The sequence below is a fragment of the Nicotiana tabacum genome, chromosome 10 (assembly GCF_000715075.1).
Source record: "Nicotiana tabacum cultivar K326 chromosome 10, ASM71507v2, whole genome shotgun sequence".
NCBI classification, from domain to species: domain Eukaryota; kingdom Viridiplantae; phylum Streptophyta; class Magnoliopsida; order Solanales; family Solanaceae; genus Nicotiana; species Nicotiana tabacum.
Genome location: NC_134089.1, coordinates 20,877,634 through 20,890,139, shown reverse-complemented (window position 1 = coordinate 20,890,139; position 12,506 = coordinate 20,877,634). Strand labels below are relative to the sequence as shown.

The following is a 12,506-nucleotide window of genomic DNA, read 5'->3' as shown; positions in this document are numbered from 1 at the left end:
TCTCAAAACGATCGATGGATCGTTACATCCTCCCCCTCTTAAAACCAACGTTCGTCCTCGAGCGTGCCAAGATTCACCTCGAAGTCCTCAAGTCACTGAATGCACACTTTCAACATATACCCGCGGGTGATCCCACTTCACCCCATTCCACATAAACCTGACGACATCATCTCAACTAAAATCGAGCCTTTCTAACAATACCAATAAGCCTTAGAACCAGAATTATCACCTTCCATCCATTTCCAAAAAAACCCGATTCTAAATCCATACCCGATATCAGTCTCAACCAGTTGCATCAGTTTATACCAACGCCCATATAGTACAACTTACAACATGAAATATCACATATATGACCATAATTTCTGATAATAATATTCGCCCGAAATCAAATTTAGCACCGGCCATAAGCCTCATATTCAATAGAAACCCATTTCAAACCTCCACAATACTAGCGATGATACAATAACCACGAAAACCACATAAATAAACACCCGAATCACCAAATCCCAGCTAATACCAACGGGCACATACCCCACAAGCTAAAACTCAAGAAGCACAGAATGAAAATGACAGAATATGAAAAAGGAAACACATAAGGGAACTATCAAACAAGCCCGACAAACACAAATTTTCTATCAACACTAATCTACAAAACAATCTAACAAGAAATAATTAAAGCATATAAAAGGATCGCAAGGATCTCATACTGATATAACTCCCACTACGGTACACAATTCGGTCTCAACACATCAAAACACATGAAATCACGAGGATCCCGCCCTCCACTCTGAATCACAATTAGGGTGTACATCAAACCAGCTGAAACCTTTCACTAGATCAGTTCTGTCAACACGATTACAACACGTACTGGCTCCCACACTAGTGGAGCATAAAAATCACAGATCGTAGCTAAAAATACTCAGAAATTGCATCAAACCTACCGAAATAGACAACATAAATTTACTACTAGTCTCATAACTCTCGACAATGGCTGAAAACAGACGATAGACACGACTATCACTCATAGAACCTCCCAACAGGGTAATCACATAAACAGAGTGCTAATCATGAAACGCACCCATAAATGGAGCAACAAATAGGGGAACTCACCCCAATAAGCAGAATTGTAATGAACTACGGATGGTGCTCCTATATAACAAACCGAAATCATACCTGAATGACATTCAACTAGCGTAGCGGCCTTAAGCCTACCATATGAAACACATCAACGAGTCGGGCCTCCCCTTCTTGGGCGCCCTCTACTCGCCTGAATACCTCGTTGTGACATATCAGCCCGAAGTCTAAGACAATCTCTCACCATATGGCTAGTATCTACTGTGAGCATGTAATTTTTCCCCTATATGAATTACTCCCATAAATTTAAAACAAAATAATTTTTTTCAGTGTTTGCATTTTTGGGGATTTTCGTGGCAGTTTCTGGTAATTGTTTGCATTTGTCTGTGCATTTTTATTTTATTTAATTAATGAAAATTACAAAAAAAAAAGTATGTTGCATTTGCATTTAGGATTTAATTTTATATTTTAGGATTAATTTACAAATTAGTTATTTTATAAAAATAGGAAAAAATCACAAAAATAGTTTATTTTGCACTTTTAATTTTAATTTTGAATTTTGGTGGTTTTTCCTTTAATTTAGTTTTTAATTATTTGTAGTAGCAATTATTAGGGTTAATTAATTTAGTGTGCTAGGATAATTTGGTTTAGGATTTAATTTAGGTTTTAGTTTTAATTTTGGAAAGAAAAAATGTTTTTTAAGAAAACTGAATTGGAAAAAGGAAGGAAGTAAAGAAGGTTTAAATTTGGGCTCAAACCCAGTCCAACCGTCCCATCCCAAACGGAAGTCACCCAATACCCGGCCCAACCCACGCCTGACCCGGTCTGTATCCCCCCTCAAACAAAACGATGTCGTTTCGATCAGTGTCGATTTGAGCCATTGATCTCCACTTGATCGAACGGCTCAGAACTAAAGCCTGGGGAGTATTTATATGTCCGAATCTGTCCCACCCCCCTCAAAACCCTTCTTCTCAACACCCCACAAGAACATCCAAGCTTAACCCTAACGGAGCCGCCTCAATTTTCACAACCGTCCACCGGCGGCGCCACCCCCAACCACTCCCAAAATAACACCGCATGATCATCAAGATCCCCTCATTCCGAATCCCAACTCCACTTCCCTCAAATCACTCCAGAGTCTCTCGAATCTTAGATTGAAGGGATGAACCCTGATTCCCAAAAGCTCCTGATTCAAGTCTGCTTTCAAGATTTAGGCTTGTTTTGATGTTATTCGTGTGTTCTTATTAAGAACACACGATTAATATCATAGTTGGACGGAAAATCCGAGAAGTTGATGATTTAAACTCCATTCCTCAATTGCTCGAGTCTCAGTAGGTATTTCCTTTACTTCTTTTCGGTTTAAGCTAGTTTTCTTTCTTTCCTTCCATTTCTCTGTTTCTCCTTTTCTTCTTGATTTTTTTCTATTTTTTTTGTTTTTCATTTAGTCCTGCATGGTTAATTATAAAATTATTTTGGTCTGTTTGGTTAAATTTTAACTAGTAAGTCTTTTAGCTTAATTTTTTTAATTGATGAAATGTTCTTCGGGTTTACAATCCATTTGAGCCCAAACATTTTCTTTTGCTATTTTTGGTTCTGCTTTTAGTTCTGTTGTTTGGGTCTTTGAATTAACTTGGGTCCAAAGGGGAAGGGATTAGCCCAGATGGGGATTTAATTTGGGTCTGCAAATCTATGACCCATAGTTGGTTTAGGTTGGGAGGGTAAATATCAAAGGTCTGAGGGGTAATTTGGGGTAATTGGTTGAGGGAGTCTGTGTATAACAGAATAGGAAACTTCCTAAGAAGCTAGGTTGGGGATATTTTGATAATCTGGTAACTACATTAGGGACAGTTAAGCAAAAAGGAAATTAGGCTAAGGATTTTTAAGCTGAAATGAAAATTGGAGGAGGGTAGAAGTACAAATTTAATCTCTCTATTACTGCCCTACTCCCTTGCCTATAAAAGCTTATTTTCTTGCCATTCAAGGCAAACAAAAAGAGATAGAAAAATACAGAAAATCAAAAAACCGTTGGAAAAAACAAAAATTACTCTTCCATTGAAAGTTTCTGTAATTCTTGAGGCTTTCACTTTTGAAACAATCTCTAAACAATCAGGGGCTAAAATGGTTTGAGCTTGGTTGGTTTTCAAAAGTTTGGTTCAAATTTTGGCTGTTTTTTTATCACTGGGCATCAGTTGATATTTCTGTTGATTCAAAGTTTGGTTAAAAGCTGGTTTCATTGGTTATTTTTGGGCTGACTCTACTGCTGCTGTTGATTAAATTCTTATTCTCCTTATTTCTTTCTTCAATTCCAGGTACACATCTTGATTCTAGACATGTAAAGAGGTTTCAAGTGTTATGAAGAAATGAGGATTCTTGTTACTTGCTAGATGTCTTTCTCTGTTGTTCGTTTTCATTTGATTTGTTAGTCCATGTCTTCTGTGCTAGTAGGTGTAAAATAATGTTATGCCATGAACCTTTGAGATTTATTTTGGGTCTTGTAATTGGACTCTGTTTGGTGTTCATTCATTCAATCTGTGTTAGAGCTATCTGTTAGGGATTGTATGGAGTAGTTTTAGGGGTTGCTACCCAGCGTTGGTCCAATTAATGAAATCAAGGCCATTTGAGATTGCTAGTGATCTTCCCCGCATTAAAGGAATTGTGCACAAATACTCTGATGCCTTCGTATGCCGGAAGACTCGATCTCGAGTCCGACCTTAATCCATATCCGATTCTCTAAAGCCTTGGGCTCATGTTGGGTTTGGTTGAAAGCCTTGGTGTTGGTCTATCAATTTTAAATGGGTATGAGCTTTTCATCTAAATTTCATTGATAATTTTTCCTTTAATTAATTGAATTTTCACTAATTACATGGTGAGGTATGTTATATTAAATAGGAAATAGTTATGGCCCTCACAATAGGATCTAAAAGTTCGAATAAATCGAGGTGTGCCGTGCCAAATAAAATCTTAAATGTACGACCCTCGTTTAATTAATTTTGATTTAATCTTTAGAATTCGAGGCGTGCCATTTAATGAATTTTCATGGCCCTCGCAAAGTTGCTAACACGTAGTTGCTTTAGGCGCTCCATTTTAATAAAATTAACTTCCTAAATTCGGGTGCGCATTTATGTGACCCAAATCTAAATCTCAATAATGTCAAAATATGTCGAAGACCACGAGTACATTTATGTGACGTGGTTCGAGACATGTTTTAACAGTGTTGCAATATTCCTAAAATAAACAAAACGGTTAAAGTATTAAAATGCACGTAGGTCTGAACATGTACTAAATCAGATAATTAAGCCGAATATAACAGTTGAGCGACCGTGCTAGAACCACGGAACTCGGGAGTGCCTAACACCTTCTCCCGGGTTAACAGAATTCCTTACCCGGATTTCTGGTTCGCGGACTGTTAAACAGAGTCAATCTTTTCCTCGATTCGGGATTGGAACCGGTGACTTGGAACACCATAAATCTCCCAAGTGGCGACTCTGAATCTTTCAAAATAAATCCCGTTTCTATTGTCCTTTAATTGAAAAAATTCCCTTTATTTATACCCTCTCGGGGGTGTAGGCAAAAATAGAGGTGTGACAGCTCCACACTCAAAGCACTCTCTCTACTGACGAGGTTGTGGGAACTGTGCGGTACGGGTACCCCAAGACCCATGAACACCTGAGTCACCATGCAAAGCCTGAAGCGCGAACTGAACTGGCTGACCCACAAAACCTCTACCATGTCGCACCCTGCCTCTAAAATAAGGAACAACAGATCTCCCCGGCCTCGAGGCCTCCTCGCCTCCTCAAACTCTCTCTCCTGATCTCGTCTGCCCTCTTTCTCATGGCCCCTCATGTCCTCTCTCTCCCTAGCATGTATACCCTCTATCTTCCTAGTAATGCTCACCACCTGTTGAAAAGAAATATCCATCTCCAACTCACGAGCCATGCTAGACCTGAAGCTGGGAATAAACCCCTCAATAAACCGGCGAACCCTCTCGCGAACAGTAGAAATCAAGGCTAGGGCACGTCTAGCCAAGCTAGTGTAATGGACAGCATACTCCGAGACAGTCATAGTACCTTGGCGCAAATGCTCAAACTTTGCGCGCCATGCATCCCTGAGGCTCTAAGGGACAAACTCTCTCAAGAACATATCTGAAAACTAGGTTCAAGTCAGTGGAGCTGCCTCATCCAGACTATCTAACTCATAGATGCGCCACCACTCATAAGCGGCTCCTCGAAGCTGGAAGGCAGTGAAAAAAACCCCACTCGATCCTGATATACCCATAGTATGGAGGATACGGTGACACTCCTCCAGAAATCCCAAGGCATCATCTGCTGCTAACCCACTGAATACAGGAGGATCATACTTCTTGAACCTCTCAAGTCTCTGTTGCTCATCCTCTGAAGCTGCTAACCCGTCCTCGGGCTGACGTGGGATTACAAGCTATACAAGAATAATCTCTGGGACGTGATCAACATGCACTCAATGCTCAGGAGTGCGGGCGGCGGGAGTCTGTGCTCCTCCTCCGGCCTGAGATGTGGCTGCAATAAGGGGAAGCAACCATTCCTAAGCCAAAGTGGTGTACATGCCCATGAACTGCGCAAGAGTCTCTTGAGGAGCTGGAGTAGTAGTAGCAGTAGGCGTATCAGGTGCCTGGACTCCGGCTAAAACTCCTGGTGGTACCTCAGTGGCAGCTCGTGCAGGTGCTCTGGTTGCGCCACGTGTGCGTCCTCGACCTCTAACGGATCCAGTAGGGGGTGCGGGTGCCTGATCATCTCTGGTAGCACGTGTCCTCACCATCTGTGAGAGAATGAAAAACAGAGGTTTAGAGTTGTGATGTCAAAAATCTCGCACACAGGGAAATTAAATGAAATGGAATTTTCCTGACGCTTACATAGCCTCCCATAAATAAATACAGACGTCTCCGTACCGATCCGCGAGGCTCTAATAAATCGGCTTGTGATTCATGGCTCCTATGAACCTAGAGCTCTGATACCAACTTGTCACAACCCCGGTTCGCCCTCCATGAACCATCGTGATGGCACCTAGTCTCTATGACTAGGTAAGCCTAACAATGCGGAATATAAACAACAATTGCGGAAGAAATAATTTAAAAAATGAAATAGTAAAATAAAACAGTGTTTAAGATGTAGCCTGGCACATAACAGTACAAAATCTCAACCTAACACTCCCAAAATCCGGAACCCCATGAATCACAAGCTAAGAGATACATAAGAAGCTCTAACTCCAGAAATGTCTAACAAAAGGAAAGCTACTAAAGGGCTATACTATTACATAAAGATAGAAAGGGATTCCTCGGTCTGCGGACGCGACAAATATACCTCGAAGTCTCTACAGAAGTGTCTCACCTCAAGGATGATAAGATTGAGTGGAAGTATCTGGATCTGCACAATAAAAATGTGCAGAAGAGTAGCATGATCACACCACAACGGTGCCCAGTAAGTATCAAGACTAACCTCGATAGAGTAGTGATGAAGAACAGTCCAGACACATACCGGTCCAATAAACTGTACAACAGAAGAAACTCCGGTTCCCATGATATATATATATATATATATATATATATATATATATATATATATATATATATATATATATATATATATATATATAAAGACTACACGAAATGTCTAACAATACTACAATCACAATAAGGGAATAAAACAACAAGTAACAGCAAAAATACCAAAATAGTGACATAGAAAAGCGAGCGAAAACACAAAACCAAATCCGAAGTTTACAATACAATAAAGGTAAGTAATAACTCAGGTACTACGGCAGTGTTCCCATCAGGTCTTATGCAAAACTTTCCACTAAGTACCGAATCTCAGACAAATTACATCTCACGAGTCCCCGTACCTGAAATCTAACACTTGGCATCCTGTGCCCCATCAACTTCATGGTCATGCCGACAACTCCCTTGCTAACTAGAGCTACTCTCACATATATATATCCAGTAAACGAGGGTGTACATCTATACTCAACAAAATCAGGAGGACGTCACATCCAATAGGAGTGTTCAACTACGTGTATGCTTGTGCAAGTGCTTTAATATAGTTCCTACCAGCTAATAATCGTAAGGAAAAGAACGGACATCACGTAAGATGTTTCCTTACAATTCCCACGAGATAAAGCTCACACAGGTAAGCGTACCACAACACAATATTAAACTACAAGAATGCCCCCAGGCCATCACAAATCATCACAATTAATCCCTGACATAGCCCACCTTGTCTCACCATGTGTGCAAATAATAACATAATAAGTGCCCGCCTTGTTTCGCCACACGTGCATCATAATGTTCTCACCTTGTCTCGCCATATGCGCAACCCACATATAATTATATATACATATATACCCCGCCTTGTCACGCCGCATGTGCAATACATCAATAGTAGCAATAGCACGGTAGAAACCTCGTCCAACCCCATAACAATAGCCGCACGGCAGAAAGCTCGTGCATCACAATATCAACAACCACACGGCGAAAACCTCCTGTAGCACCATAACAAGTACAACAACAACAATGACAATATATACAAGAACACGACAAGTAAATCAACTCAAAAACTTTCGATCACAAGGAAACGGTAAAACTAACTCACAAGGAATAACCATAATAGAGAATACTAAGCGTGATAAGAACAGCTCGACAGGGGAGAAAATAATATGAAGCAACGATCCCACAATATGTAATTCAACATCAAGGAAGCTAACACGAATCAAATAATTCCAAATAAGGAAATGTCAACTAAATATAGATTGTCTAAACTTCTTTTAAGGTTGGGCAATTTACGAAGAATATATAATAATTTCAATTAAGGATGAGCATCGGGAAGATAATCATCACCTCAATCAAGACTAAACAATTACAGGGGAGATAATAATGATTTCCAATAAAGACCACTACTAGAAAAGTATTGATTACATGGAGATTTTCCTAGGGATAATATACAAATATTCACAGGTAATTTGATTTGCTGCAGAATTTCCTACCAAAATAAATCCATTGGAAAAACCTTCGAGGGTAATTATTACCTGCGAATTAAAAGATCCCCATGTAAATTACATGGGGATTTGTATCCCTATGTAACTTACTTGCGGATTTATCAGCGAAGCATATAAAAAAAATCGCAAGAGTATTTTGGTAAAAATTCATAAACAAAGGGAATTTTCTTGGGAAATTATGTAGGAAGAAATCCGCAGGTAATTCCCCATGAAGATCCTCATGTAAATTCGTAGGAAATTTTGAGGTGAAATTTTATGGACGAAAGGAATCTTCTTGTGAATATTTATGAGAATATTCCGCAGGAAAATTCCTTTAAAAATCCCAAGTAAAATCCGCAGGAGTATATTTTCGCAAGAAAATTTCCATGAAATATTTGCATGTAAAATCCCAGAAAAATTCCCAACAAAATCATAATGTAATCATAATCTAATGCGATTAGTATTTAACAATTCGCAGGAATATAACAAATCCACAATCTCACTTAAAGAAGAACTTTAACATCTAAGGCGAAGGGCTGATCATTTTGACTATTGAATTGAAATAAAGCAAATAACTGAATGTTGCAACAATAAAATAGAAATAATAGCAGACAAAGAGAGTGACCAACAAATTCAAACCCTGCTCTAAATTCAACAGTGTATCATATCATTACATTAAACTTGCTTGAAATAAAGGTCCAAGTCAATACTATTTCAATTATATTTATATATTGAACAATAAAGAGGCCTAATGTTTTTTACCACTAGGGGCTACTAAGGGTTTAAAGGGTGTTTTACTGCTGAAGTTTGGTCAGCTCCTACTGGATTTTTAAACAACCTGGGAACAACATTTGAGTTGGGAAAATAGTAGCTTGAGGGGCTGATATTTAGAGGGTGTTGAAATGAGTTTGGGGAAGTGTTTGAGAGTAAATTTCTGCCCTGTTTCTCCACTGCTTGAGCTGCTAAAAATCTGCAGCTTTGGACTAGAATTTGGCAGAAGAATAGCTTCAATTTCGGCAGTATTTTTAGAGCAAAATTCGCATAATTTGAGCTAAGTTTTTTGCTGGGTTCCAGTGAGTACTGATCAGTTTTGAGCTGTAGTATATTTTTTATTCCAATAGTTCCACATTGATTGTTGTATTCATTCTTTAAAGAACATTTATTTTCCATGTTAATTGTTATATTCTTTTGCAACTTAGATATAATTTGTTCTTCTCGCAAACTAGTATTTTCTTGCAGTAGTTAGTCTCTAGTGTTATTCAACAGACACATGAAGTTCTCATGTGGATTCTTTTTGTTGAATATATCTTTTGTTAATTTGCTTATTTTCTTTGTTGTATCTATAAATTTTAGTCATTTCCTTATTGTCGTTCCTTGTGCGTTGACAAAGCCTTCTGCTTAGCTATGCAAGACTTTAGCATGCATATGATCCTCTTGTACATTGAATTGGATAGAGAATAAGCACACATGCAGTAATGAAAAGATAAGGAAGGAGAAAAAAAGATGATTAGTAGTTCTTTAGTTACTGGCGATAAGACAGATGCCGTATATCTAGTTTCAAAATGGTACTTAGGTAGTACAAATTTAAACTCTTGGCATATCTGTTTATATTATAATGTTGACACTGAAGTAATGCTTCGGAAAAAAGTAAAAGAAGGAACACTTACATAAGCAGCTTCAGCTTTCTCATTTACCCAATATTTTTCTTTTTTTGTGCGATGAATCTGAAAATAAAATTATGCAATTGAAGTTTCTTTTCCAGTAGCTTCTTTCTGTAAATAAAGGAAAATACAATATTATCAACACTGAATATGATGTTATTTTCCTGAAGAAATAAATTTAAAAAGCTATATATATATATATATATACACACACACACATACACACACATATTACCATTCTCTTCCAAATCACTCGATGAGGTATACAACCACTTGTATGAACTGAGACACCTTCATTTGAATCACGATTCTTTTTGTTTTGTTCGGACTTTGACTTAAATTCAGGAGACTCCCAATACTCCTTTATCTGTTTGAATACATCATCCTCCATCCAATTTGGTCTCACAGGCAACTTTTTTCTAGTATCTTGAAAAAGTTGGCTCATTCTTGTAGCTGCTCTTTTCTCAAAGTTGAAGCCTAGGAATAAGTGGCAAGTAATGTATTGTCTTCTGAGGAACCTTTTTATTACCCTTCTTGCGCCCACGTTCTTTGTAGTGAGGTTCTTTACAAAACTTACATTCTGTCATCTCTGTATCAACCTTGTAATACAACATACATCCATTAACACAACAATTAATTTTTTGACTAGTTAGACCAAGTCCTGAAACTAGCTTTTTCGCATGATAGTAATCTAGAGGTATCTTATTATCTGGAAGACTTGTATCCTTCATTAATTGTACCATTGCATTAAAACAGCTTTGTGACATATTGTACTCGGATTTAATACTCATCATTCTAACAGCTGTAGACAACTCTGAATATTTACATCCAGGCCATAAAGGTTGTTGAGCTGAATTCAACATTTTGTAAAACCTGGTAGCATCCATATTCGGGGACTCTTCTATATTGGGTTCAAATTGATGCCCAAATTGTACACCAGCAGCATCATAAATCATACTTTGATATCTATTTACATGTTCATAGTCTTCCTCAGGAATATTACTTTGACTGCTTGAAGGTTTGTCAAAGTTATACCCTTGATGACAACTCGAAGCACCTGAATAGATATGTTCATTCAAATCAATTGGAGGTGCTTCCTCTCCATGCGATATCCAATACCAATATCCTGGCGTGAACCCTTTTTTGAAAAACATGCGCAATAACTTCATCGCGTTTTAGGTGCTTCATATTTTTACAACGCTTACAAGGGCACCTTATGACTCCCTCGGACAAGTACTTAGGCTGACTACAAGAAATTTAATAAACTCATCCATGCTACTTATAAATTCATCCGTATACCCCGCTCGACGGGGAAGAAGTCTATTTTCCATCGATTTTCGATGCTCAGAAATTTTCATTTTCTGAACCAAAAGATAAATATATTTAAAAACACAGATAATAGCATTTAGGCACTAGACATAAAGTAGCTAGTGTTGGAATTCTTGGATGCCCAAAAATTAATCTAATAGCAAAATTGTGCAGAATGAACAATTTTTTTAGTCATTTGTCAGCTCATAAACAATTTTTGTAGTTCACTATAATCACTACAATTAATCTTTGCGTCCACACTAACAGATCATACAAAAAAGAATTACGAGAAAATATTCCATAGAATTCGTCCAAAACAAGAAATCATGTCCAAATACCATTAATTCATGGGAAAATATATAAATAAGTCTCTTAACTTTCTCATTTTATTCTAGTCCTAAATGTTTAATTCTTTATATATATGTTAATTTATATTGACAAAGAAATAAACAAAACAGTAATTGGCCAAAACTCACATTCACTTTAACAAAGGATGGGATAAACAAAATAAAGATGATTGGCCAAAGCAGTAATTGAACATCAATATGAAAAACAAAATAAACCTTAATTATGAATTCCAAATAAGAGTTAGAAGAAATAAACATCGAAAACAGAAAATCACTAGATAAATGCGTTTCCATTTGAAGAAAATAGTAAGACTCCAAAACAGAGACAACATCTTATTTTGCTCACTTACGACAATCCATTTCACCAAGTTTGGACAAAAGTCGTTCTACATTAAGATCATTTTTTTTTCTTTTGCAGAGAAGGGTGTGAAAGCCAAAACAACAAGGACTCTTCTTTAAAATTTCTCAACAGGTAACGGATTCTTCTTTCATAAATTTCAATAAAAAGGTAGTAAAAACAACCATGACCATAAAAAACATACATTTGGCTAGAGGCGTACATGTGGGGAGAAGTCAAGTGTCTTCAAATTTTTATAAAAAAATAGAAAATTACTGGATAGATATAAAAAAGAAGAGAGGCTTACGGGTATTTAGAAGAATGGGGAGAAACGATGGAGATGAAGGAGATTAGGGGGTGGAGGAGACGGAGAGAGCAAAAGCACCGGTTGAAGTTTGAGAGAGTACAATATCCCAGCGTTACCATCGTCTCTAAGTACCGATCTAGGTTTTTGATTCTTTTCTTTTTGCTATGGCGCTTAAGTTTCCCGCTTCTGTTCTTTTTTTTTTAGTTGTAAAATAATATGTATATATTAAAGCTTTTATTATCTTGGAAGTAAATTATGAATAAAAACTTTAAACGTTTAGATTATAACCATAAAATTTATAGAACTTTCAAAGCTAACTTACGTAATTTCAAAATTTTAATTATGACCATCTATGTCAATTTAACATAACAAAAGATAATTTATATTTCTTAGAAAAAGAATTAAATTGCTTGAATAAAAAAAATTTATTCCGTAAATAATGAAAAAAATTGTGTGGGAATGTTGTATCAAAT

General features: G+C 37.2%; 1 long non-coding RNA gene across 2 annotated transcripts; it reads right to left on the bottom strand.

Moving 5' to 3' along the window:
* Positions 1-6,712: 6,712 nt before the first annotated feature.
* Positions 6,713-12,196, bottom strand: LOC107811817 (uncharacterized). Of its 2 annotated transcripts, XR_012695387.1 has the most exons (4): positions 12,034-12,196; positions 9,970-11,095; positions 9,741-9,845; positions 6,713-7,581 (listed from the first exon to the last, which is right to left on the bottom strand). It is a non-coding gene; the product is annotated as an uncharacterized LOC107811817 (long non-coding RNA). The 2 variants fall into 2 exon arrangements; XR_001653996.2 differs by having other exon boundaries at positions 9,970-12,196.
* Between the last annotated feature and the right edge of the window lie 310 nt (positions 12,197-12,506).